The sequence below is a fragment of the Lissotriton vulgaris genome, chromosome 3_1 (assembly GCF_964263255.1).
Source record: "Lissotriton vulgaris chromosome 3_1, aLisVul1.2, whole genome shotgun sequence".
Taxonomy (NCBI): Eukaryota; Metazoa; Chordata; class Amphibia; order Caudata; family Salamandridae; genus Lissotriton; species Lissotriton vulgaris.
Window position 1 is genome coordinate 671,559,528 of NC_141689.1, and position 22,520 is coordinate 671,582,047.

Below are 22,520 nucleotides of genomic sequence, written 5' to 3' on the forward strand. Positions count from 1 at the left end.
ATTCTTAAACACAGTGAGGTGTTTCTTAAACCCGATTATAGCACGTTCCTTCCACTAAAAAATCAGCGTAATCACTGCTACGGCCCATCCTGAGCGATGTTGGTATATAAAAACTATGCTCGTAATCACCGAAATCTCTTCAGTCTACTCGAAGGACTTCCCTTCAAATGTTGTGAGTAGGCCATAGTCATGAATAGATGCCTTGTTTTCGGACTCCAAGGGCTACATGAAAAAGTAAATGTTCTTCACAGTACTTTTCCTTCTCATATTGTGGGATGTAATCATCCCTTTTATCATAATTGTCAGTCAGCACCTTTGCTTTGCTTAATGGCATCATAGCTATTTTCTACATGGTACCCCTGAATTCCAGCTTCCATCGTGCATTCATGCTTTTGATATGCTTGGCAAGTACCACAGGGGAACACCCATCACAGCGCATGCGTTACATCGCATGCGTTCACATTGCAAACGTTACAACGCAAGCGACGTTCCGACGCAGGCCAATATTACGCTGCCCCTTACATCGCAGGGGCTTTTACAAGGCATGCTTTTAAAACGCACGTGCGTTAATTGTTGTGGAACGTGTGCTTCAAAGGAGGATGCTCTGTTCTGTTCTGCTTTTAAAACGCATGTGCTTCGTCGTCTTCTTCCAGGTACCTCTCCAGGCCTGTGGGCATCAAGGACACCCAAAGTAATCGCCCTTGGAGTTATGGAGTCACTCCCCTCTGTTGCTGGGATTCTGCACACACACAGAACTATGCGCAGGAAAACAGGACTTCGGTGTATAGGGGCTAAGCCTTCCTACCGCCTCAGTACTGACAATCCCAAAACCGTCTGGCTGTAGTGTCTCATTCGTTCTCCTACAAAATCATGAATCTACAAATGATTAGACAACACAGAACACAACACTCCTGACTCTCTCAGGAATCGTGGGAACAAGACATACCTTTTCGTTCTCTCACCCATACTAGTCCACAATAAGAATAGGCCGAGTCACTGTTACAGTTCAAAATGTTTATTTTAACTATAGTGCTCTAGAATGCCACTACCCGCAGCAAAACGCATAGACCTAAAACAGGTAGCATTGTAGCAAGTTCATAGATTACAAAAGGGGATATCATGGTAAACTGACAGTGGATAAAGGACTATAAGGCCTAACCCCCTCCCCATGGACAGGTAACGTTTTATTATATAAAAGAAGATCTCTGGGCTTTGTCAGCAGACCCCATACCTTAGTGCCTAAATAATAGCATTACATCATAGGAACTGCATAGCTCTTCTCCGTGAAAAGGTCCTTTTTCCAAGTGTGTGTTAAACGCACATGCATCCCCACAGTACCAAAGCACGATTCTCCAGCAGCTGCAGCTGTGTAGCATGTTTTGTCTAACTGCTAGGGACTGAATGGAACAGAATAACAAGGGTCATTGTTTATCGACCTTGTACTCAGTGTTCAGACTGAACTTACAGGAAAAAGTTGAGAACACAGAAAGCAGATAGTTCTCATGTGAAAGGCACAGACAGTCTTGCAAAATAAAGTCATGTAGTAACATGCGCAAAAGCAGCATCATGGCAGCAGAGCTCATGCTAACTTAGCAATGTCGACAATGACCCTAACGGCCATATGACACCTCCGTCTGCAGACACCACATAAAGTTGCCAGTTTGCTGCCCCTGATGTCCCACGGACTTCAAAATGCTCAAAAATACAGGTGGTGGTTCTGCAACTCCCTTGAGGCCTGACCTGTCCTCTCAGCAAGCTTGAAGCCAGTATCCCTCGTTGGAACCACTGGAACAGAAATCCTGTGCACAGTGTCGACTTTCCCTTGCCTAGGTGTGTTGGCTCTGTACTCCATAGATATTCAGGCTACAAAAAGCTCCAGCATCTCTTCCTGCCAAGATCTTCATCCTCACTTCATCCTCTGCAGCATGAACCTGCATCTTTGGTGAGCTGCTCGAGGTCCTCTTGCGACTCCTGTGAGTTCGACCTGTGGGTCCTCTTGAGGGTCTTCTTTGGATTCAGTGGGCTCCCCTGCTTGCTTGGAGCCTGCTCTGAGACTCCTGCAATTGGTTAGTCCCTTGGTTCTTACTGGTCCCAACGTTGCTTCTTTATCGTATACCAAGTTTGTTGCTGCTGCTGCCAAGTCTTGTTGGTGTTGCCGCCAGACTCTGACCCCATAGCTCTCGACTTCTCACATGGGGCAGCTCAGGACCGGCTCCTGGTCTTCCGCAGCGTCACCTGGTCCTCACCACTGCAGCGAGAAGGTCACTGTCATCAATCCTGCATCTTCTGTCAGCGGTGGTCATTGCTCTTCCGGGCCGCCTGGTCACCTCCGAGTGGCATAGACTCTGTCCCCTCTGCTTGCAGTGTCTTCTCTTCAAGAATCCACTTTTGGATTCCACCTGATTCTTGCACAGTCTTCGCCAGCTTTTCTGAAGTCCTCCATTGTGATTTTACAGCGGTTTCCGCATTACTCACACCTATGCACCCGGCTTCCCTGGTGTAGGTATCCTGGTTCATGGGGTATCCACGGGTGGGGTGACTCTCCAACCTTCCATCTTACACTGGGTTTCTTTAAGGTCCACTGTGAAGGGTCCTCCTTCAAAACTGCAACCAAGACTTTCCTGTTGAGTTGTATTGAGTATGCGGCTGTGTTTCCACTCTTCACACTGTATCCTTGGGGCTCTTGGGTACTTACCTTGCATGTTTTTTTTTTTTTTTGAATATTTTTATTGGGTTTTAGCATTCGTTACAACATTGTTAGATTCGTGCAGTGGTGCAATGTTACAAAGGGTACATTTAACAAACAATTCCCCAGTCACAGATGCCATGTAGAGGTATTGTACTGTCCAACCATGATTGGGGTGATTGGTCCACGCGCACACATTACATGTCGCAGCATTGTCAACGCTCTATCTACCAGTTGTGGGTAGATAGAGCATTGACAATGCAACCCGGTTCCGCCCCCAACCCCATATGAGCTTGATGAGCAGGCTATCTAACTCCTTAAAAAACGAGCGCGGTGGAATTACGGGGAGGTTAGTGAAATGGTATAGGAGTCTGGGGACCATTATCATCTTCGCCAGTGCGACTCTGCCTATAGGGGCCAGCGGTAACGATTTCCAAAAACCCACCGCTGATCTGAGTCCTGCCAACGCCTTAGGATCGTTCCCCTCATATAAATCCTTTGGGGTGTGGTATAGCCACACTCCCAGGTTACTTACCTTGCATGGTTACTGGTCTCTACAGCTTTCCTGAGTCTCCTGGTCCAAGTCCTGACTTTGATTACAGTTCGCCTTCTTAGTATATGGTTTGGTCTCCCCCTGGAGACCACTGTGTATTGTGCTTACTTACCTGTTTACAATTGAAGTATTGTGTGTATTTGTGTTGATCTCTCCGGGTAGGGGATAAACCAATGTGTTAGTGAGTGTTGTGTAATAAATAGACATATTTTTATAAATACACTTTGTAGTTCTTTTTCTTTTAAACTACATGATTAGATCTGCTAAAACAAGTTGCTTAACACTCCTTCTGGACTAAGCATGAATGCTTCTCTCCACAGCTTCTACTTAGAGCTTTAGTGACTGTTTTACAATTGAAACATACACACATTCATTTCTTAATCTCACACATAAAATGTATACAGAAAACAATTGTTTTGACATTTTTTGTTCTGCAGTATGCTTTTTTACTAAATGTTTTTGTTTGTAATGGAATGCGAGTTTAACTTTCTGATGGCCACATGATTTTTTTTTTTTTTAAACCGCTACTTCATTTTAGTTCATTCTAACCATAAGTCACCACCTCCATTACCGCAAGTACCACCATTACAATAATCGTCATCACTACCTCAATTAGTCGCGATATCACTACAATATCTATTACCATTAGCACAGCAATTACCACCCCCACAATTATCACCACCCTTACCATCAGAACTACTACTGACAGCATTACCACAACTACTACCATCATAAACACATCCCCATAATCATGATCACCTACTAATACAATTACGGCCACCCCACCACCACCATTAACACTGCATTACAACGACATCTAGCAAAGCCATTACCACTACCGACGAACCGAGCAAGTCTGCTTTAATGATCTAACATATGAAAATACAAGCTTAATCAAATGGTGTTTGGATATATCCACTCATTAAGGCCAGATATGTTGGCTTTGCCAGTACTTGTTTTGTTAACTGAGTGCATGACTGAGTGTTTCATTTGGACACAATGCGGTTGTTGATGCTATTTTACCCGCACATCTTGCGTTGCGATATTCGTGTGAATTACTTCAGTTTTTTCAGTTACTGCCAAAATAGGTGCAAATGGGTGGGGGGCTTGCTTACTATCAAATACCACCTTTTTGTAGTTTGCAAACACATGGGAAAGTGAAAGCTATTCAGGGCTGTTTAGGAACCTGCTAATTTCGGGTTCTTCTATCCTTGGGAGAATACTCATTTTTGGGCTTGTTCCATTTTTTTTTCTAGTTAAATTAAGCCTCATTGTAACGTTACATCCTGGCCTGATCCTTCTTGGTTCTGAATTTCCCTGACTGAGTGTTCCTTTGAACAGTGTGCACCATTATGCTTCATAACTGTACCGTTTTGTTTGGCACGGTCAGTCAATTCAGAGGTTAGGTGCATTCAGCTTTTTTTGCAGGTGAAAAGGGATGGGGCCTTTAAACACAAGAAAGGCTGGACCTACCTTAATATACAGTGTGTTTCTGTTGCTCTCTACTCCATTTACTCGAAGTACAAAAAGTAAGAATCATTTTGTCTCAGGCGAACATTCAACACTATTGACCATTCATTAATTGCAAAACAAACTTTTATAAAATTATGAATGGGAGTAAATATACACCTAAAACATGTTTTTGTTGGTTATCTACAGCATTCATATCCTAACTTTTTAGTACCATTCTATAATTCATTGATCTGCTCTAGTACTCACTATTCCCATTTCTGGACCCAGTTATAACTCACATGGGGGGGGGGGACTACTGAATAGATCTGAGACTAACACATTGTGCCTGATTTCAAAAGGGTTTTAGAACCAATGTTCCATCAAAAGTCTAATACATTAAACATTACTCTACCCATTTCCCCCATATGTGCTCACATTTGCAAGGGCAGTCCCATGCAAAAAAGTTCTTCCAGTGTGGCACGTTGGTCTATTCTTTTCTTCCACTCAGTGACTGTTGGTGTGGTGGGTAAGAAACGCACCTCTTGTCCACTTTAACTTCAAAGGAGTACAGGGAGTCAGAGGTAAAAAAGATCAGTTTATTCAAGCTTAAGCGGATGCAAAACCAGCAAGGAAAAAAAACCTGTTCCGTGAAAGTAATGAAAAACTAAAAATAATTCTCCTTTCATATTTATACTATACTTCAAACAAGTCTGCCTACAGACTTCACTCCCTTCCTTAATCTATTGGAAATTACTTTCCAGTTATACATACAAAAAGAATAACTAACCACACTACATGTTCAAGATAAGTGATCACAAGCCAATGCTAATTGCAAATTGAATGGAAAAAGACCAGTGAGGCTTTCCATCTCAGAGAAGCAGAAATGGTTAACAAAGTGTAATTATTCTAGCAACGACTCAGTACTTTTCCAAAGGCATGGAGAAAAAAATAAAAGAATGTACAATGTCTGGACGTACATGGAAAATTCCTCAGACAATGTTCTACAAAGTCAGGTGGATTAAAAAAATAAATGTCTGCACTCATGTTCATAATATATATAACCTTTTCCTCATGAGTAGTTTCCATCTGCGGGCAGTGTCTCTTTTGCCCACTATCGTGCCCATTCCAATGAGTCAACTTCCCCCCTAGTATTACCTAGGTTGTCCAGTATGCCTAGCAGGCTGTCAGCGTAAGTGTGAATCTCAAAACCCAGGAGAGGGCAGAGGTTATATTTTCCCAGTACGTGGGGGCTGGAGAGCATGACCTTGTCATGTGAAAAGTCTGCATCTGAGCTAGGGCAGTGGAAACGGGTAGAGATCGATCATTTGCTTGCCACAGCTTCTGAGGGTTATATGTGTGCAGTGACCATAGTGCACCTGGATCAGCCTGTAGGGGGAGAATGTTGCGATCTTTTGGGGAGTCATGCGGGCTAGTTGCCAGTCCACTTTTCCTTTAGGGGCATCAGTCCAGGCATCAGTCCAGGCTTCTCAATTTCATCTCTGGGGAATGAGTACGCCAGGGGGCATTATTAATCTGTGTGCAGTAAATATGGATGACCAGCTGGACCCATTAGTAGCTGGGCTTTCAACAGGTTATGTACCGGGAGTGAGTTCAGGGGATCTCTGTACCTAGAAAGAGCTCGTCTAATTTGTAGATATTAATGAAATTGTGTCTTAGAGAGGGCAAATTGTGTCTGAATATCCTGGAAGGAAGTAACATGACTCCCTTTCCAGATATCCCCAAGTTGAGTTATGCGGTTCTGTGTATAGCGCACCAGCGTGGCTTATCGATATATGACTTATGAGTGGCCTTCTTGGGTCATAGGCTTGCTTGTCAGCAAATCATTACTAGACTCTACTTCCTGGTCTCAACCTTCCTCCACGTCGGATGAGTCAGGAGAACTCATAGAACGCCCTTGCGCCCTGCGAGATCTAGTGCACCGGCATTGTATAGATATCTGAGGTTTGGTTCGTGTTGAGGCCCTTGATGTTTGGGAGGTCCCAGGGTTGACAATAGTGCTGTGCCAGGCTGTTTTTTCGGCTGCCCAATACCACGCTGCCTCTGGGGTGTCAAAGCAGTGGGAGCGGCAATCATGAGTCGCCCTGAGTTTTGAATGGAGCAGAAGCATATATTTCAGGGTCCTGAGTTTTTGTTTCACTTAATCAAAGGAAAACCATTGGGTTACTCGGTGTAGTCTGGAAAAACCATAATGGGGGGTGCTTGAAAAGGTTGTGAAACAGCTGTGCAGTTCTCACAGGAGAATATCATCTACAATCATGATATTTGAGATCTGGAAATCAGTGGGTGCCCCCATCCAGAGGAAGGGGGGGGGGGGTGCTGGTCCAGTAATCTACGCACCCTCTCTATTACAAACTAAGGTAAGGGGTCCTTAGGTAGCCTTGATTTCAGCCAGTCTCACAATTCTGATATACTTCTGGGCAGCCCATACATTACAAATTGTTGAGCATCAATCTATTTTCCGTGTCCTCAGTCCTTTTCTCTAGCGTGGCAGTGATGGACAGAAGTTTTTGTTATATTGCCTTGAGGGAGGTTACATTGACCTCTACAGAGGAAATCCTCTCCTCCGCTTCGGTGACTGTGGGCCATGTTACGTAAATCATGGCTTATACATGTGACATCCACTTTTACTTCTCCTATCTTGGTTTCAACCGCCTCTCAGGAGGCTTGGATGGCCTGTAACACATCAGTATGGTTTGCTGGTGCTGATGGATTGTTGTGAGGGGACCGCTCCTGGAGGACCTGTGTTCATGCTGGGAGGAGAGGTATATCTATCCATCTTGGTTTGGGTGTGTACCGTCAAGACTATGTCCTTCCCCGTAGGGTGTGGTGAGCTCTGGTTGGAGTCTTGGAGGTGAGATTTGAGTGGTACATCAGAGGCTGCTATTGCCCGGCATGCTTCCACCTACAAAGAGGGATGGCACAAGCAGCTGGGGGTTCCTTCCAGGTTGTTCCAATTGTCCACAAAGGCTGTAGGTCCCAAAGCATGTGTGTGAGTGAGGCCTGTAGTCAGTGGAGGGCCGCATACAACTCCTCAATGTCACTCCCACCACAGGTAGTAGCAATATCAGAAGAACATTTTCTTTCCCCCACCCACAAGGGGCTATTAGCGCGCCCTTATGCTGATACGTTGTAAAAGCGCCTGGCGAGGAGTGACAGTGTTGGCTATATGAGACCGGTTCCAGACTACCAACCGGTGGCAGTATTCACAAAAAGCTCGAGGCCCCCCACCCCACCACCACAAATAAAATTCCAGTCAGTGCTGCAGGTAACCAATCTCTGCGCCCGCCTCTGGGTAAGATTTCACAGTCGGATCCAGACTTTGCAGAGCAAACGCCGGGACAGGTGAGATCGACCAGACAGGAGAAGCGGGGAATGGGAGGGATTTGTGACATCACCTCGATTAGGGTGATCCATCAATGTTCGTTCCTCTTCCCACTGAATGTCGCCAGGGCGGTTAGTACATCGGGACGGTCATAATGTCCCCCCACCCCCCAAGCGACAAGCCCATCAGATTTGCTGCTTATTTTGTCACTCTCACCACTCTCCTCGCTGTCCGCTAAGCAGGGGAGCAGTTCCACTCCCAGGCTGTCCTCACACGCACTACTGCCCTGTTGGGCCTCCACACGAAAGGGGCAACTCGCAAATGCCTCTGATACCATACATCATCCCTCTGGGCCAGGCTAGGCTGTCAGGCTGCCAAGGCCCTGTCAGGGCTCTCTACTAGCTCGTGAGATGCCACACCCTCCCAGCCCAATTGCCCTCCCTGCCACTCGCCTGCTGAGGGGGCAATATAAGGCCTCTTCAGATGAACCTAGCAGCTCCCGGGCGGGCCCATGCTCCAGTTGCCTCGGCGACGAGGCGGCCCTCCTCCACTTAGCTCACTTGGCTCTCACTGGGGCGTGGGGCAGCGCAGCAGTGCTCATTCTGCCCCGGCATTCCCCCGCATTGGCATCTTGGGGGAAGGTGCAAGTGTCTCTTTTGGTCTCTGCCTCAAGTCCCCAGGCTGTCAGGTCCTCCATAAGCTTTCTCATGATGGTCGGACACCACCAGCCCCATCTGGCTGATCCCCCGCGACCACTGCAAAGGTCTCGCTGTTGCTGAGCAGCACACAGTTGCATGGATGATGGAGGATTATAGGGATGGCTGGGAGTGCACTCAAAGTGTGTCAGCCATCTTGTTCAGGCAAGCCACGCCCCCTAATGTATATATATTTTTTAATGAAAATCTTGGCAGCAGTATTGATAAAGGCAGTTGGTTGGTTGCTCAATCTGTTTGACCTGCACTTGTTTCAAACATAAGGGCTAGTGATGCTTCTTCCATAGTGTTGCGCTACTTGTCATGTTAAAGTGGTTTTCCAGCTGTGAAAGTGGTTTTGTTTGCAATCTGAAAACGGCTTTATGGAATGAGACTGTTAGCTGTCTGGCCTTGTCCTTTATGTCGTTTTCGGTATTTCACAAGCACAATTTCCACCTCCTCGTATATTTGTTGATTCAGGTCTTAACATAATGACAGTGTGATTAAGCGGTATTGTGTTTTTGTCGAGGTATTCTCCTTAGCTTTATTGGGATTCAGTGTCAGGAAAACTCCCCATACTTCCCCTTTGCGTTTCCTTCTTCTATTAGAGTGGTGCTGTTTCATCACTTTGATGAAAGCCTACGTAATTTCACCTTCAATTAGGAAGACCGTACCTAATCCGTTTTTTTTTTGTTGGTCTAACAGCATTTTTGTTTTCGTTTTAAATTGGATATCGTTTGCCTGTCTGTCAAAGTTAAGTTTCCCCTCTCGGTTGAATTACAAGGTGCATGTTTTGTGCCTTCCCTCCTTTTATGTCATTCTTCTTCCATTTTCAGTTGCTCTTTCAATTTCTTCTTAGGTGGGTCTTGTGTCTGCATCCTGTTAAGTTTTTAAAAATATTTTTATTGAAAAGGAAAAAATAAACATAAATTGATCCAAACAAAACAGGTACAGCCTCTAACCGTAGAATAATTACTGGAAAAATAGAAGAATCATTCAAACTAACTCAATACATTGGGTCAAAAGCAAGTCAATTGTATCATCGTCCCATGTAACAAAATAAACGCTTACAGTATCTCATTCTCCACCATAACAGAGGGGCATCATTAAATGAAGTACAAATACAATCTCTACTCTCGTTCAAGAAGCCCCATATTTTAGTCCATTTACCAGGGCATCCCCTGCTTTCATACACCCATCCATGTCTGATTCCCCATCAGTGTGCCGCAGTTCGACCCCTCCCTTCCACGTTCTGGCAATATTGTGTTTTGCCACCATGCAGCCCACATCCTATTCAGTTTAGTGCTAGTTCTATGCAGTTACCTTGTGTAAGTGCCTTGAAGGTATTTCAGAGTGATGCTTGCCTCACATGAGTCTCGTCATCTGGTATACAGTATTTCTAAATTTAGTTTAGATGGGGAATCCTCCGTCTGCTTGTGCCATATCCCTTCCTCTGAATTAGAGTATCCCTCCCTGCTCACCCCCTTAAAGTTACTGTAGCTTTGCTGAGACCCTCTCTCACTAATAGGTCATTCAGGAATACGTAATCATTTGTGGTGTATGAAGCGTAGGAGTAATCCATAGTGATATAATGCCTGTGAGATGTAGGTGATGGTTGCCAGTGTGCATGCGCACGAACATGCATTTTAAAGTTACCCCATTGTATGTACACATGTGTGGGCGAGCTAGTGATTGTAAATGTTGTGGTATGTGCTAGTGCTGTAAATCCACAATCTGAAAGAGACACGTTAGTGATAGATTCCTTACCTTAGAATATCCCCAGGCGTCAGACTGGATCCGGAAATTTTTGTGTAGCAATACCGCTGCGCGCCGGTAGGCGTCGTCTGCGGCTCCGCGTCCGTCGTCGGCGTCGTGAGCGCCGGGATGACGTCATCGGAGTATATAGACGGCGCCCATGCGCGCTGACGTCAGTTCTTCTTTTTTCCGCGCCAGCTAGCGCAGATCCGGAAGAAGCTCTACCCCCAGTCACTTTTTGACTGAAAACTTTTTTGATCTTTTTGATCCTCTAGTCAGTCGATTCTCGACTATCGGTGCCAGGGATGCCCGGGTTCAAGCCTTGCTCGAAGTGCGGCCGACTCATGTCGGTCACGGACCCCCATCGCCGGTGCCTGAAGTGCTTAGGCCTCGACCACGACGATCGAACCTGCTCCGACTGCCGGGCCCTGACGTCGAAGGCTAGGCGGGAGCGGTCCCGCAAGCGTCTCGAGTTGAGGCAGTCGGCCCCGCGCCGCTCCAGGTCCCGGTCCCGGTCCCACGGGAGGTCGAGGGACAGGTCGCGAGGTCGGAGTCATCGACGTTCCGGGAGTGGACACCGATCGTCTGGTTCCAAGTCCTCAGGTAAGAGGCATGAGAGGTCGGAGCGACACCATCGGTCCTCCGACCCGCCCCGTCGCTCGCTCGATGCGACCGGGGATTCGGGCGACACCGCCCACGCGGCTCCGCGGGAGTCGCAAGCGTCGCCGCCTGCCCCACACCTTCGGGTCCCTGGGCACGGCGCCTCGCAGGAGGAGGTCGAGAGGTACCTCATGGCCATGAGGGCCCTCCCTCAGTCGGTTCCCGTGGCGCCTTCGGGCCGATCGGCTCCGTCTGGAGGTCCTTCCGGGTCGGGCGCTTCGGCCCCGACGACGTCGGGTGCTTCGGCCCCGGCGCCGCTGGCGACTTCGGTCCCGGCGCCGCGCGACCTCGCTGGATCCGGCTCCGGATCCGGGACCTCGCCGGTCGACCTTACGACCTCGCCGGCGACGTCCCTTCAGGTGTCGTCCCCGGCAGCCGACGTGGTTGCCGACCCCAATGCTTCCTACGGTCCTGCTCAGGTGTCGGAGGGGCGCCGCTGGGCGCCGATTCCGTCGGCCTTCGGAGAGTTCTATCTCCACGAGGAGGCCCTGGCTGTTAATCCTGGTCTCCAGGAGCCGGGTGACGAGGAGCAATGGGAGGGGTCCGAGGACCCTCTGGCACGTGATTGCCAGTCTCATCAGGACTGGACATATGAGCTTGGGGAGGCCAGTGGTATTGACCCCTCGCCAGACACTGGATTTACGTCGCCCCCGACTGTGGCTTCGGAGGCGGGTTCTGCTTACAGTGTAGTGTTGACGAAGGCAGCTAAGGCCCTAAACCTTGAGCTCCCCGTCGCGGCCGTGAGGACTAATCTCCTCACTGAGGTACTCAAACAGCAGTCCGGCTCCGCGGAGCCCCTTCTGCCGTTCAATGAGGCCTTGTGTGACGTTCTGCTGGGCACTTGGTCCAAGCCCGCCACAGGTCCCCCTGTGGATAGGAACGTGGCCAGACGCTACCGCCCGGCACCGGGCGACCCTTGCTTTTTGTCCACCCACCCCACCCCCGAGAGCCTGGTCATCCAGGCCTCCAACTCCCAGACCGCATTCCCGTTGGCCCCGCCCGACAGGGAATCCAAGAGATATGAGCAGTTCGGGAAGAAGGTCTTCTCGTCTGTGAGCCTAGGGCTCCGGTCAGTGAACACCAACTGTCTCTTGGGCCGCTACACCCACACTCTGTGGGACACGGTTGCGGAGGTGCTGCCACAATGCCCTGAGGAGGTCAGGGCTAAACTCAGCCAAACCCTTGTGGACGGCCGAGATGCGGCACGCTTTTCCATCCGGTGTGGGCTGGATACCACGGACTCACTGGGCAGGGCGATGGCAACGACGGTGGCGGTTCGACGCCACGCCTGGTTGAGGTCCGCCAATTTCTCGGCCGATGTCCAGGCCACTCTCCTGGACATGCCGTTTGATGGCCGTCGCCTCTTCGGCGACAAGGCAGACCATGCGCTGGAACGTTTTAAGGACTCCAGGGCCACGGCCAAGTCCTTGGGCCTTGCGGCCCCACGCCAGCAATCGGGTGCCTTTCGCTCCTTTCGTGGCCACGGAAGGGGCGCCCCACCACGGACCGTCAGCCACGCGCCGCAGAATGTTCAGCAACGCGGTGGCGGCCGTGGGAACCGCCGTGGCGGTGGTCGGGGCCAGCGGCGAGGCCAGTCCACACCTCCCTCAGCAGCCCCCGCCTCAAAACCTTCCTAGTCCGAGTTTTCAGGCCCATGTGACGCCTGTGGGAGGCAGGGTTCGCCATCACCTCTCCCACTGGCATACAGTCACTTCGGACAGGTGGGTGCTGCAAATTGTCCGAAGGGGTTTCTCCCTCCCCTTCGAGTCTTCCCCTCCATCCATGCCACCTCAATACCACCGTGTGTCGGGGGATCACTTGCAACTTCTGCAAGAGGAGGTTTCGGCCCTCTTGGCCAAGAGGGCCATCGAGCGCGTTCCTGGGCCAGAAGTAGGACGTGGCTGTTATTCCCACTACTTTCTGGTACCCAAGAAGGGCAAAGGGGGCCTACGCCCTATCTTGGATCTGCGGAACGTCAACGGCTTCCTCCGGACGGAGAAGTTCAAGATGCTCACTTTGGCTCAGGTCCTGGCTGCCCTGGACCCAGGAGACTGGATGGTAGCGTTGGACTTGCAGGACGCCTATTTCCACATCCCTGTCCTGCCGGCCCACCGGCGTTACCTGCGGTTCACGGTAGGCCAAGAGCACTTTCAGTTTACCGTGCTCCCCTTCGGCCTTACCAGCGCCCCACGGGTGTTCACGAAGGTGATGGCGGTGGTCGCAGCCCATCTGCGCAGGCAAGGGGTATCAGTCTTCCCCTACCTCGACGACTGGTTGTTGAAGGCGGGCTCGCCCCAGACAGTCGTCAGCCACCTCCAGACTACGGCCGACCTCCTGCACTTGCTGGGGTTCTCCATCAATGTGCCGAAGTCACACCTGTGTCCCTCTCAGAAGCTCCTCTTCATCGGAGCGGTTCTCGACTCGGCGCAGTTTCGGGTTTACCCACCCGAGCAGCGGGTTCGGGATATTCAGGCTCTGATTCCTGTCTTCGGGCCGTTATCCCGGGTCTCGGTCAGGTTGACGCTGCGGCTTCTGGGACTGATGGCCTCCTGCATCCTTCTGGTGCGTCACGCCAGGTGGCGGATGCGGGCTCTGCAGTGGGACCTGAAGTTTCAGTGGGCCCAGCATCAGGGCAACCTGTCCGATCATGTCCTGATCTCGGAGGGCACTGCGAAGCAACTGCAGTGGTGGCTCACGGACCGCGACTGGGTCAGTGGCAGACCCCTCTCTCTACCCCAGCCGGAGCACGTAGTTGTGACGGACGCATCCCTCCAGGGCTGGGGAGGCCACATGGGAGAGGCGGAGATCAGAGGCCTCTGGTCTCCGGCGGAGTCCCGGCTCCACATCAACCTTCTGGAGCTGCGGGCGATTCGTCTTGCACTGAAGGCATTCCTCCCCTCTGTCAGGGGGAGCGTGGTGCAAGTGTTCACCGACAACACCACCGCCATGTGGTACTGCAACAAACAGGGCGGTGTGGGGTCGTGGACCCTTTGCCAGGAGGCTCTGCGCCTCTGGCAGTGGCTGGGAAATCAGGGCGTGACTCTGGTGGTTCAACACCTGGCAGGTTCTCTGAATGCCAGGGCGGACGAACTCAGCCGCCGGTGCATGATGGATCACGAATGGCGTCTGAACTCGGACGTGGCGCAAGGTCTCTTTCGACAGTGGGGAGAGCCTTGGTTAGATCTATTCGCCACAGAAGAGAACGCGCATTGTCAGCAGTTCTGCGCGTTGGAGTTTCCAAGGCGGCACTCGCTCAGAGACGCTTTTCGTCGCGAGTGGAGCTGCGGCCTGTTGTACGCCTTTCCGCCTATACCACTTCTGCCCAGAGTGCTGAAGAAGATCAGGCGCGACCGGGCCCAAGTTATCCTTGTGGCTCCGGACTGGGCTCGAAGATACTGGTATCCCGAGCTACTCAGCATGTCAGTCGATCCCCCGATTCGTCTGCCTCTTCGGGAGGACCTTCTGTCGCAGCAGCAGGGGACGGTCCTGCACCCGAACCTGTCCAGTCTCCACCTACAAGCTTGGAGATTGAGCGGCGGCAGTTGAGGCCATTTGACTTGCCTCCCGAAGTCTGTGACATCATTCTGGCAGCCAGGCGTCCCTCCACAAAGTCGGTATACGCCTGCCGGTGGAATAGATTTGTGGCATGGTGCGCAGCAAAGGCTGTGGATCCCCTCTCTGCACCCCTTTCGGAAGTGCTGCTCTTTCTTCTTTCCCTTGCCCAGCAGGGCTCTGCTCTGGGCACTCTTAAAGGGTACCTTTCTGCTCTTTCAGCCTTCTTGAGGCTACCAGATCAGCCTTCTTTGTTCAAGTCCCCTATAGTGAGTAGATTTCTGAAGGGCATCACGCACATGTTCCCTCCTGTTCCCTTCGTGATGCCCCAGTGGGACTTGAATCTTGTTCTCACCTATCTGATGTGTGCTCCCTTTGAGCCCCTTCATAACTGTCCTCTTCGTCTCCTTACGCTGAAGACGGCCTTCCTGGTTGCCGTCACCTCTGCCAGGAGGGTGAGTGAGCTCCAGGCTCTTTCTTCTTCTCCGCCTTTCCTATCTGTTCATCCTGATAAGGTGGTGTTGCGTACACGACCTTCATTTCTGCCCAAGGTTGTCACGGCCTTCCACATCGGGCAGTCCATCACCTTGCCCACCTTCTTTCCGCCTCCGCATCCCTCGAAAGAGGAGGAGAGGCTCCACCGTCTGGATCCAAAACGTGCGCTCTCCTACTACCTAGACCGCACTCGCCAATTCCGGGTGGATGACCAACTCTTCGTTGGTTACGTGGGCGCGAAGAAGGGAAAGGCTGTACACAAGAGGACCATCTCCAGGTGGATCATCTTGTGCATCCAAGCATGCTACTCCATGGCGAGGAAGGAGCCCCCGGCTGGATTGCGGGCTCACTCCACTCGGGCCACGGCAACGACAACTGCCCTGGGCCGCGGTGTCCCCCTGCAGGACATCTGTCAGGCAGCCACGTGGGCCTCGCTGCACACGTTCGCAAGACACTACTGCCTGGACAGTCAAGTCCGGAGGGATGGCTTCTTTGGCCGTTCCGTCCTCCAGGACTTTCTGGTGTGATATTGGTTCGCAGACCCACCACCGGGGTTGGTATTGCTGGGGTATCTATTCTAAGGTAAGGAATCTATCACTAACGTGTCTCTTTCAGATGCACAAGTTACTACTTGTGTAACGATATATCTGTAAGAGACATTAGTTAGTGATAGATTCCTTACCGCCCTCCCATCCTCCCCGTTCTGCGAACCGATATTTAGGGTTAAGGTCATCCCCTTTCAGGGCCCTAGTTTCAATGGCACCAGTGTTAGTTCTATCATGGCTCTGCGTATCTGGCGCGGAAAAGCTGTGTTATCAGAACTGACGTCAGCGCGCATGGGCGCCGTCTATATACTCCGATGACGTCATCCCGGCGCTCACGACGCCGACGACGGACGCGGAGCCGCAGACGACGCCTACCGGCGCGCAGGGGTATTGCTACGCAAAAATTTCCGGATCCAGTCTGACGCCTGGGGATATTCTAAGGTAAGGAATCTATCACTAACTAATGTCTCTTACAGATATATCGTTACACAAGTAGTAACTTGTGCTTTAGACCTGTGCCTTATGTGGGTGAAGGATTTTGAGTGTGGTGTTGTGGGTGGTGGTGTTTTTCTAGTGCAGACACAGGATTAGGGGTTTAAAGTAGCCGTGTGGGTGGTGAAGAGTTGTATCTTGTGCCATTTTATCTTGTTTGTGGTGTTGGAGTGAGTTTTTGTATTTTTTTTATCTTATTTTTTTGTGATATGTGTATCTAATAGAGATCACGAGAGTCCAGTGTTTGCTTTGTGTATGTTAGTGAAGAAGCGACTTGTCACCTGGGTGAGAGGTGTGCATCATTGACTCACATTTTCATTGTTCTAGCATACTTTCATTATGGAATCGTTGGTGCTTGGTGCAGAGTTTGATTGGAACCGTGTTATTTGTAAAGATGTATTATGCAGGTAGTGTCTCTTTTCTTTGTCTCACTCCTATCCTTGTATCTAAAGGGCTCCATGTCTGAATGTTCAGTATAAAGTCAGTTGGGAGCTACATAGGCTACGTGCTTAGCATAAGAACGGTTATGCTTCTGTGGTACTCCTATTTTGTTCTTGTATCCTGGGCTGGTTTAACTCTGTACCTCAAGTTCTTTAGTTGTGTTTACTATAATATCTAGTTAACTCCCCAGTTGCCTGGTAAAGGCTTCAGACGGCATTATGAAGATATTTATGTCTCACTTGGAACTGATACTATGACAAACCTCCATTGCTGATCCTTCTTTATTCCCTTCAATATGGAATTATGTCACGAGAGGAGTAGGCAGTTGTTTTTGGTTTTTCATTGGCCTAGTATATTTGGGTGCAAAGCAGGAGTTTTGTGGGAAGAATGTATGTATAGAATGTCACCTTTATCTCCTCTAATACTAATCAACCAGTCAGTTAACACCTTTGACGTTCAGGTGCACTGATGTGAGCCTAACCAGTCTGGTGTAAATGTGAGCGAGCGCCCATGTGCAGACGGTCATGGTGGTGTATGCCTTACCAAAGAATCTGTTCATTCAGGGACTGGCCTAAATGCAAGAGAGCCTTTGATTCAGCTTACAGTTCACCTATCTTATTCAAATCACCATAACATACCTAAGAACTTGGGTTACTTAAAAAAAATATGTAACATTTCTCAGCCATCATCCGGTTGATCCTTTGTGGTTTAGAGTGTCTCCGATTCATACTTTAAGATTTCAGTTGTGTACTTGGCCTACACCTACGGGCCCCCCCATTTATAGTAGAGTTGAGAGAATTTGGCAATTACAGTTAGTTCAGGCTTCATTCTAAATGTTCATGATCGGTAGAGAGAAGACCTATTTATTTTATTTATTGATTTATGCCATCTATAAAGTGCTGCATATTTACTTTCAGTTACACATAAACTTCGTCTTGGTTTCTTCGGGTTTGTTTTCTTTGAGTCACAAGGTCAGTGCCACAGCTGCTTACCCGCCACTGGATACGTTTTGCTTGAGTATAAAATGAGCCTGACCCTGGAGGCTGAATTATAAAGTTCCTAATTATAGTAATTTAAATTGTACCAGCATTTAGTGCCAACTGAGGCTTCGTTTCATTTCCCTGGCAGTGCTTGAAGCGGTTTGGCACAAGGCTTTGTGTAGCTTGCAGAAAGATGCTCCTGGGCAGGTACATGACTAGGCTTGGTAATATCTACTTCCTACCTCCCCTTCTGACTAGAGGGACTAGGCCCTCAGTGGATTGCAGGTTCTTGCTGGAAAGGCTGGGCTTTCATTAATTTAGCAGATGCATCTTTCCCTGTGCTCCCCTATTCAAAATTATCCAATGTGTTAGTTAAGAATGCAAGTCTCTTATGTCTTGAATTCCTCTTTAGCACTTCCAGTGGCTTTTGTTGAACAAGTTCTTAATTGCAAGACCCCATTGATCTAGTCTGCAAGTATTCGAAGTGGCCTATTAGTGGCCTCTGGCACAAGCATCATATCATGCATTCTAAAGCTCCCTTCCTGAAACGTTGTGTTCTTTTCTTTATACTTTCATGATTAAAGTTTGCTGATTCTTCCCCCAGTACTGTCCAGGGAAGACCAACCAATGTTATTTAGTTGGTGTGATTGTTACATTTGGCCAAGCAGCTTGAATAGTGTTTTGGGTCAATGTTCCAGATTACTTTCTCTCAGTTGCATAAGCTTGAAGCACTTGTCGCTGCCTTTCCCTTACCGTAACAAAGTATGTGCTCAGTTGAGGGTAACACATTTCATTGGTAGACATGTTCTCCCTGAGACTCAGTTTGAGGATGTGAAGAAGGAACTTTCAGCCCAACTAGGGCCACTCCCCAGTTTAGTCACTGCCCAATACTGTGTTTTCAAAGACTACTTGTGTTGGGGGTGGGAGGGTGGGCCAAGATCCCAGTGTGAAGTCCTGCCATCATTCATGTAAAAAAAATGGGAACTTTCTGGTAAGTCAGTCATAACTTATTTATTAATATCATTAATAAGATTCTTCAGAAACATTAGTTTATAGAAGTTCCAAGGTAATTAAAAAAACGGCCTGCGTACTTGGTTCATCAGGGCTGTAAATAATAAATCTTCCCAAAAATAAAATCCAACAGAAAACCTAGGTCCACAGTACATAAACTGAAAATGTCATTCGTTTCTGTACTCACCAGCACCACACATTATTGTTTTTTGATCATTTTAAAATACTACATTAGTCACTTTCCTAGCGATATTCAATGTATTTGTTGCAAAACACACCTCATTGACAATGGAGAACTCCTGTCGAAGGCATTATGACAAGAAAATGAGAGAGAAAAATGAGGAACTACGTTACATGCAAACGTTCGTAATTCATATAAGGTATCCTGTCAGAAATTGTTTCTTTATCCTGACGCACCTTTTACACGCAACATCAATGTTTGGCGTAAATTTAGCCAGGCGATCTTGTGTGTAAGAATTTTAACTGCATGAGGTAATGTCTGTAGTTGAATGGTATACATTGAAATACATTGAGCACAGCAATAGGCCCAAGATATATCGGGTACTGATATGTTCAAATCCTTCTTCCTATGGCAGGTAAGTCCTGCCAGCCATGACTTCCGAATACAAAAAGAGGTAGACTTGCCAGTATCCGTTTTTTTTTTGGATGTACTTGGTTAAAAGCAGGAAATTCCTTGGGAGGGCTAGGAAAGCAGCCCTCAGGTTGATGTATTTAAGACGTATATTCCAACACTAAACAATCCTACATTTATATATATATAGTTACTCATTGTTGGTTGCCCTACGTTTATTTAGCTAATTTCGAAATACACTTAACATTGTGTTTTATAAATTTGTTATGTTTGGATTTGTGAGCTTTAATGCAATTGACATTGATTTACTTGACATGCTAGTTTCAGATCGCCTCCTCTTCGGTCTTGTAGCCTATGAAAAATCCCAAACATTTTAATGTTTTTATTTTTTTAAGGGGCGGAAATGTTCTTGGACTTTTTCTGTGGATGTGACCCCAGTTCTGGATGAAGTCTGTTGATGATCATTTGAAGATCTTTCTGACTGAATACAGGTAAAATAAGGTATGTTACACTGAAGCACCGAAAAGGTTGTGGAGAGAAGTGTGGTGGTGTTACCCATCTGTATCTTGTATCGGAAGGGGGGCATACTTCGGCTCTTATAGTACTGCCACAACTGATGCCAAATTTGAGCATAAGGCAATCGGTGTTCCTTGCTGGGAATCCGTACTGCAATTGGAGTCTTGTAATCCAATGGATGTAGGTATTACGCATTGCATTAGAAGCCCTGTTTTATTAATGCTTCATGTGTGATTTGAGGTTAGCTCTTTAGGCATAGCAGTTGGTCATTTCCATAGTCCACATTGGGCATGGTAATGGAAAAGAGCAGTCGTGATGGTCACAGAACCCCACTATTTGAAGCGGTTATGTTTTTTGCACAACACAAAATATCTTTGGCATCTGTGCTTTGTGTGTTGAAGGTGAAATTGCTTGATGTATGTGGACTTGTAAGAATAGTACTATAAATGTGATGGTGAGTTCAATTATTTTATTTCGATCTCAGATATCCATGCTAATTATTGATTAGTAGATCTGGCTTGACAGCACAGTTGTCTACCTGAAATATTTTTATCAGTTACTTAAAATATACATATATACACACCTCCACCCAGAAGTATGTAACTCCCTCACCTCTTGAGATTGGTGTTTGGTTTTGTCATTCCACCTCCATGGCTCTATTAGAATGCATGAGAACTATTTTACATCTGAAGAGTACACTCCATCATCACTCTATCATCACACTTCACACCATCGTTTTTCTCTCGTATTCAGTCTTTTATGATTCATTTTCCCAGTATTGGGAAAGCCATCATTATTTACTTTTGAGTGAAAGTGTTTATGCATACAACAGTCGTAAATTGCATGTGCTGTGTTTGCGCGTTAGAGCTAGCCTTCTTGGCCTTTCCAATGTTTTTTGTAATTTTTAGGGCTGTTTGGAACGAACAATATGATTGGTTGTGGTCTCTGTTGATAAAATGTGATCGAAAGAATGCAAAAAGAGAGAATGTTTTGAAAATATTTTTGGAGGCATTAGTTAATTGCTGAATTTCCCACATGTTTGAGGCCTCCTAGTTAGCCAGTTAGTTTCCTGTTAGATGTGTTGACTTACAGTAAGTTACCAGCTGTCTACTGCTGTTATCTAAACAGCTTTCTTATCCAATGTAAGCAACTCTTGGGAAATAAGGGCACCATCAAACGTTCGTATTTTGGTGTGACTGGCATACTCCCTTGTAGCTGTGGTAAAGAAATGAATGAATGGCGAAGTCTGGATAAACGAAGGGGAGCTTTCATATTTCATACTACAGAGTAAGGGCCAGATGTATCAAAGGGTTTTGTCCATTCTGTGTCTATGGGGAAATGTGTTGATACATATGGCAAGCAACTTACCAGGCGTTGTAAAGTGCAAAGTTCACTGCTGTTTAAATCGCGTATCCTTTCAACGATAATCAGATCTGTAGGTGATTCTTGGCAGTGTTGTCTTACTCCTGTGAATATCATGGTCGTTGAGGCCCTAGTCACATGCCATCCTGGCAGCTTATTCATGAACAGTCTGTGTTGCAGCAGTAAGCGCAGATAGTGCAGCACTTTGGGGACAAGTGTGAAGGTTCAGTTGGCCTGTCTTAGCACCCGCCAGTGAGTGGCCTCTTCAATTTCAGATGCATTTTTAGAGCATGCTTAACACGGACCAAGACCAACTATCGTCTGCAAACACAGTTTGCTGCTGCCTGATTTAATAGTGGAGATGGGCATGGAGACAAGCCCTTCACCTACAATATCCGCACACTATTTCTTTTTTGCCCTGAATTGTAATTTCTCTACTAATAGTGAAAACTGGGAAGAAATAATACGAGGCTGGAAGGATGCATTCTGATCAATCTGGAGTGAGAGCAAGAGCTGCTGTAATCTAACACCAAATAGTGTAAGATGGGTGGACTATTTCAGTCTACCTCATTCGGGGCAGCAGCCTACCAGATTCTCCAAGTTTCACCTTCGGATGTGCGGTGTGCCAGGTTAACCAGGGTCTAAGCCACGACCTGACTACGGCTAGCTTTACTGGTGTTGGCTCACATTTGTGAACCTTTGGCAGCTTGAGGGGGGCATGAGGCACGACCCCCTTATAAAAATCTTTGCCTTTTTTAGCCTGCCAGGAGTAGGTTAGGTCTGTGCAGAAATCCACATGTAAGTAAATCCTTTTAGGAGTGCAAAACCACCTTTTTGTTCTGTGTAGCTAAACTTCGGCTTGTGGGTAGCTTTGAGGATTGGGCCTATCACATTTTGTCTGACCAGACAGCACTAAATTAATTTAGTTGTAGACGTCTACTCATTGATGTTGATGGCATCTGACATATGCTCAACTAAGGAAACTGAGGGGCAGCTAGATAAAGTGCTACACCTAAGAATGTATATAGTGTGGTCATGTGCAGGTCCCTCTGTGTGATCTCCTCAGATGACTGCCTAGCATGCCACGGGAAAATAATTATTATGTGAATTTATTTACAGTCACATTTCAGAATCTTGTACTGCCAGAGCAATACACGAGACACGTACCCCAGAAGATAAAGTAAGAAATAGAGCAGTGGTGCATTTAGAACAATGATCTAGCTATGCTTTCATCGGAACTCTGGCGTAATGAAAGTATTGACTTAGAGCAGGGTTACTCTAGGGATTTAGGCGGACCTGTTGCCATGATGAATACCCTGGACTCAACAGGGCCTTCGATGTGCGCCGAAACATGTTGGCATAATACTAGGTGAATGTATCACACAGCCCCACT

At 47.8% G+C, this 22,520-nt stretch overlaps 1 protein-coding gene across 2 annotated transcripts in view; it reads left to right on the forward strand.

The window, feature by feature from the left end:
* MACIR (macrophage immunometabolism regulator) overlaps positions 1–22,520 on the forward strand; it is a 107,494-nt gene that overhangs the window by 17,013 nt on the left and 67,961 nt on the right. The window contains exon 2 of one of the 2 annotated variants that reach the window (XM_086960995.1): positions 19,645–19,750. The gene's annotated coding sequence lies outside the window, so the exon portion shown is untranslated. The remainder of the gene's footprint in view (positions 1–19,644; positions 19,751–22,520) is intronic. The other variant, XM_086960996.1, reaches the window with a different exon arrangement.